Source organism: Miscanthus floridulus, chromosome 6 (genome assembly GCF_019320115.1).
Source record: "Miscanthus floridulus cultivar M001 chromosome 6, ASM1932011v1, whole genome shotgun sequence".
In the NCBI taxonomy this organism is placed as follows: domain Eukaryota; kingdom Viridiplantae; phylum Streptophyta; class Magnoliopsida; order Poales; family Poaceae; genus Miscanthus; species Miscanthus floridulus.
The window spans coordinates 11,934,469-11,940,412 of NC_089585.1; positions in this window are offsets into that span (position 1 = coordinate 11,934,469).

Here is a 5,944-nt window from a genome sequence, read left to right on the forward strand (position 1 = left end):
ATGCATATTTGGGGTAGATGATGTAGAGATCATAAGTGTAGATGGCTCTAACTTGATCTTCAAAGGCTTTAGATATGAGAATCTATACTTGGTTGATTTCAATGCTAGTGAAGCTCAATTGTCAACATGCTTGTTCACTAAGTCTAGTATGGGTTGGTTATGGCATAGAAGGCTTGGTCATGTTGAAATAAAACAATTGAATAGATTAGTTAAGCATGACTTGGTTAGAGGCCTGAAAGATGTTGTGTTTGAGAAGGATAAGCTTTGTAGCTCTTGTCAAGCCAACAAACAAATTGGGAACACCCATCCTAAGAAAAGCATGATGAGCACTAGTAAAGCATTTGAGTTGTTGCACATGGATTTGTTTAGGCCAACACAATACACTAGCATCGATGGAAACAAATATGGATTTGTGATAGCGGATGACTATACAAGATACACTTGGGTATTCTTTCTTATGGACAAGAGTTATGTGTTTGCAATTTTCAAATCATTTGTCAAGGGCATACACAATGAGTTTGAAACAACCATCAAGAGAGTTAAAAGTGACAATGGTAGTGAGTTCAAGAATACTAGAATTAATGAGTTGTGTGATGAATTTGGAATTAGACATCAATTCTCGGCCAAGTACACTCCACAATCAAATGGCCTTGTTGAGAGGAAGAATAGAACACTCATTGATATGGCAAGGTCTATGCTTAATGAGTACAATGTGAGTCAATCCTTTTGGGCCAAAGCAATCAACACAGCTTGCAGTTGTAGCAACTGCCTATATTGTTACCCATTGAAATAGAAGACACCATATGAGCTCTTGAATGGTAGAAAGCCTAACATTGCATATTTTTGGGTATTTGGTTGCAAATGCTATATCTTGAAGAAAGGCACTAGATTGGGCAAGTTTGAGAAGAAGTGTGATGAATGATTCTTACTTGGATACTCCACTACAAGCAAAGCATATAGAGTTTGGAATTTGACAAGCGGTACTCTTGAGGAAGTTCATGATGTGGAATTTGATGAAACCAAGGGTTCCCAAGATGAGAATGAGAACTTGAAAGATGTTAGAGTCATTCAACTTTCAAATGCCATAAAGAACATGGATGTTGGTGAATTGAGGCCTAGACAAGTGACTGATGATGAAGATGATCAAGTGAAAGTGCTCTCTAATTCAAATATGCAAGATGACACTAATCATGCAAGTACAAGTGGCTCTCATGACAATGTGCAAGATCAACAAGTGGCTAGTACATCATCTCAATCAAATAATCATGCAAGTGCAAGCAATCAAGTTCCAATACTCCAACCAACCAATATTGCAAGAGATCATCCATTGGACACTATAATTAGAGATATTTCTAGAGGTGTATAAACAAGATCAAGATTAGCTTCATTTTATGAGCATTTCTTATTGTGTCATCCATTGAACCAAATAAGATAGATGAAGTATTGAAGGATATTGATTGGGTGAATGCAATGCATGAAGAATTGAACAACTTCACAAGAAATCAAGTATGGGAGTTAGTGGAAAGACCAAAGGGACACAATGTGATTGGCACCAATGGGTCTATAGAAACAAGCAAGATCAAGATGGGATAGTAATAAGTAACAAAGCAAGATTGGTAGCACAAGGATACACTCAAGTGGAAGGTCTTGACTTTGGAGAAACATATGCCTCGGTTGCTAGATTGGAAGCAATTAGAATCTTGCTAGCCTATGCTTGTGCCCACAACATTAAGCTCTATCAAATGGATGTCAAGAGTGCATTTCTAAATAGCTACAACAATGAAGAAGTATATGTTGAGCAAACCTCTCGGTTCTAAAGATGACAAGAAGCCTGACCATGTATACGAGTTGACAAAGGCATTGTATGGAATGAAGCAAGCACCTAGAGCATGGTATGAGAGGTTGAGGGATTTCCTACTCTCTAAAGGGTTCATGATGGTCAAGGTTGACACCACTCTTTTCACCAAGAAGATTGGCAAGGATGTGTTTGTGTTGCAAATCTATGTTGATAACATCATATTTGGATCAACCAATCAAAACTTTTGTAAAGAGTTCAGAAAGATGATGGCTAATGAGTTTGAGATGTCCATTGTTGGAGAGTTGAGTTACTTCCTTGGTCTTCAAATCAAGCAATTGAAGAATGGTACATTTATGAGTCAAGGCAAGTACATCAAAGACATGCTCTAGAAGTTTGGCATGAGTGAAGCAAAGGCCATAAGTACACCAATGGGAACAAATGGTAATTTGGATAGTGATGTAAGTGGCATCATGGTGGATTAAAAGTTGTATCGGTCTATGATTGGAAGCCTACTCTATGTGACCGCATCAAGGCCAGATGTCATGTTTAGTGTGTGCGTGTGTGCAAGATTTTAAGCCTCACCAAGAGAAAGTCATTTGAAGGCTACAAAGAGAATATTAAGGTACTTAAAGCATACACAAAATGTTGGTTTGTGGTATCCCAAAGGAGCAAAGTTTGAGCTAGTTGGTTACTTTGACTCGGATTATACGGGATGCAAGGTTGAAAGGAAGAGCACCTTGGACACATGCCAACTATTAGGAAGATCACTTGTTTCATTGTCATCAAAGAAGCAAAATAGTATTGTATTATCAACCGCCGAAGCCAAATACATATCCATCGGTAGTTGTTGTGCACAAATTCTTTAGATGAAGGCCACCTTGAATGACTTTGGAATCAAGTTCAAGAAAGTACCATTGTTATGTGACAATAAGAGTGCAATCAAGCTAACCAATAATCTGGTTCAACATGCAAGAACAAATCACATTAATGTCTGCCACCATTTCATTAGAGATCGCCAACAAAAAGGAGATATTTGCATTGAGAGTGTGGGCACCGAAGATCAATTTGCCAACATATTCACCAAGCCAATGGATGAGAAAAGGTTTTGCAAGCTAAGCAATGAGTTGAACATATTGGATTTCTTAAATATGTGTTGATGCACCCTCCACTAATATGACATGTCTATCCTTCGAGCAATCTAAGGTAAAAGTTGATTGGCATGCATACATCCTTTGCTAAGGACTTGTTTAGTGCATCTAGGCATTCCTTATGTCTTATAGGCTTATTTATGAAAATTAAATAAATTTGATGCTTGTATGGTACCACTATTGTTTCTATGCTTGACTTGATCTAGTGGTAGTATATGACATGTTTGTGGGCTTATGAACCTAGTGTTTGATCTAGTATACGTGTTTAACTCAACATGGTACAAGATAACCCTTATTTGGAGGTGTGAAGAAGCTTGTCTTTGGATCAAACCAAGTTAAATGTCTTAGGCAAGTGATCTAGATTGAACCAAAATTGGGAAAAATCCTCACCCCATTGATTGACATTGATAATCTTAACCTATCTAAAATTAAACCTTTGTGGTCATTGATGACAAAGGGGGAGAAATAGTGCACAAAGATAGTGAAGAGATATCAAAGGGGAGAATTTTGACATAGGGGGAGAAATATGACAAAGTAAGGGGATCAATTAAAATTTTGAGCACACAAATAGGGGGATCAAACTCATAAACTAGATTGATGCATTTGAATGTGCACTTCATATGTTTGCTTGCATGGCACAAGTTTTAAATTAAAATTCCATGCTTGTGTGGTGGATCCTAGTTGTAGGTTTGAATGATGAAATGAAAAACTAGCATGCATAGGTTGAGTAACTAGACTTGTGTTTATATTGTGAAAACTAGATCCTTGCTTCTAATGTTGATCTCACAGGGTATTCTAATTTTTGTGAATGTCTAGTTACTAATGGTGCTAAGGATGGTATAATGGTGCACTCCGATTGGTATCACGCTTCAAAGGTCCATCTCTTATACATTAGCATCAATTGGTAGACATTGTCCTCCCACATTCTCAATTCATGCATATGTGCAAGCTTCAATCCAAACTCTTAGCACATATGTAGGGGGAGCTAATGCTACCATTTGGGGTTTATAAAACTTGTCCATATCCTTTTACACAAGGTAAATATGCTTGGGCAAGCAACATGCATTCAAATGAATTTAAATTCATATATTTGTGAATGAGTTGTCATCAATTACTAAAAAGGGGGAGACTAAAGGCTCTAGTTTGGTTTTGGTGAATTGATGAAACCCTAAGTGCTAACCTAGTTTATCTAAGTGATTATGAGATAGGTGGCACATTCCAAGTGGTGAAGCAAATGGTGATGATCATGATGATGGTGTGACCATGGTGATGATCAAGTGCATGGACTTGGAAAAGAAGAAAGAGAAAAACAAAAAAGCTCAAGGCAAAGGTGATATCGATCGAGACACTTAGCAAGTGTGATCACATTTAGGATCGATAGCCATACTATTAAGATAGGTGAAACTCGTATCGAAATGCGGTTATCAAAGTGCCACTAGATGCTCTAACTCATTGCATATACATTTAGATCTAGTGGAGAACTAACACCCTTAAAAATGTTTGTGAAAATATGCTAACACACGTGCACAAGGTGATACACTTGGTGGTTGGAACATTTGAGCAAGGGTGGAGAAGTTGGTGAAGTGAAGGAGGTGATTTTCACTGAAAATCAGTGACCGAACGTTGCTCCCGGTGTGACCAGACGTAGGCCTATGAGTCCGATCAGTGTTAGGCTGAGGAGGCACGTTGTTGGTCTCTGACCAGATGCTACCACAAGTGATCACCTGATGCGATGCTTGTGTGTCCGGACAATGATGACGTACAGTGACGTAAGCGGCTGAGTGAGCATGGTGGAGACCTGACACAGTGGTGCGTCCGGTCGCGTGCACCTGACGTGTTCGGTCTTGGTTTTGGCGCTCGGGAAGCTCTCTAGAGTCGAACTAACACACAGAGGCAGTTCTGATCGGTGCGTCCGGTTGTTCTTTGGTGGCGTGCGGGCATGTGTTGATCTGACACTGTGGTGGTGCGTCCAATCACCCTTCTGGTGCATCCGGTCACCACTTAAGTGATCGCATGAGAGTTCTTGACCGTTGGAGATTGGGCAGCCATGGTTTGAATGGGGACACATGGACGTTGATCCACGACTAGACGCTGGGGTGCCACATGTCTAGTCACCCCAAAACCAATGTAGTGAGGAGCCCAATGGCTCTATTCGTGGGGGCTCTCTATTTAAGCCCCATGGCTGGCTCAAGCTCACTCTCTTGGTCATTTGCATTGACATAGCAACTTTGTGAGCTTAGCCAAAGTCCTCCCACTCATCTTCATCATTGATTCATCATCTTTGTGAGATTGGGAGAGAATCCAAGTGCAATGCTTGAGTGTTTGTATCTAGAGGCACTTGGTGTTCATATTTCGCTGTGGGATTCACATGTTACTCTTGGTGGTTGCCGCCACCTAGACCGCTTGGAGCAGCGAGGATCATTGAGCGGAGGAAGTTGCTTGTCTCCGACTCCGATCGTGGTGATTGTGAGGGGTTCTTGACCTTTCTCCGGTAGAGAGCCAAAAGGTACTCTAGTGGATTGCTCATGGCTTGTGTGATCCTCATCTTGTGTTGGTTGTGTGGCACCCTATTAAGGGTTTGGCGTGTGATGCCAATTAGTGAGTGAACATCCAAGTGAGTGAATCGCCACAACGAAGACTAGCTTGCCGGTAAGCAAGTGAATCTCGGTGAAAATCTTGTGTCATCTTGTCCCGAGGATTTCTTATTTGATTGTGATTGATTGGCTCCATCATATTATGATTGTCTCTATCCTCGACATGGCGGTATAAATATCATCACCTCTCTTGTATTACATTCTTAGTGTAGCTAAGCCCTTTAGTGTAATTAGTTTTGAGAGCTAGCTTGTGTTGGGTCTAGTGGTTACTGAGGCTATTTAGTTAGCCTTTGAGAGCTCACTAACTTAGTGTAGTGACTTAGCAAATTGTGTGCTTAGTGATTATAGTCACTAAAATTGTGGTAGGTGGCTTGCTCTTTTAGTAGACTAGAAAAACACTCGCT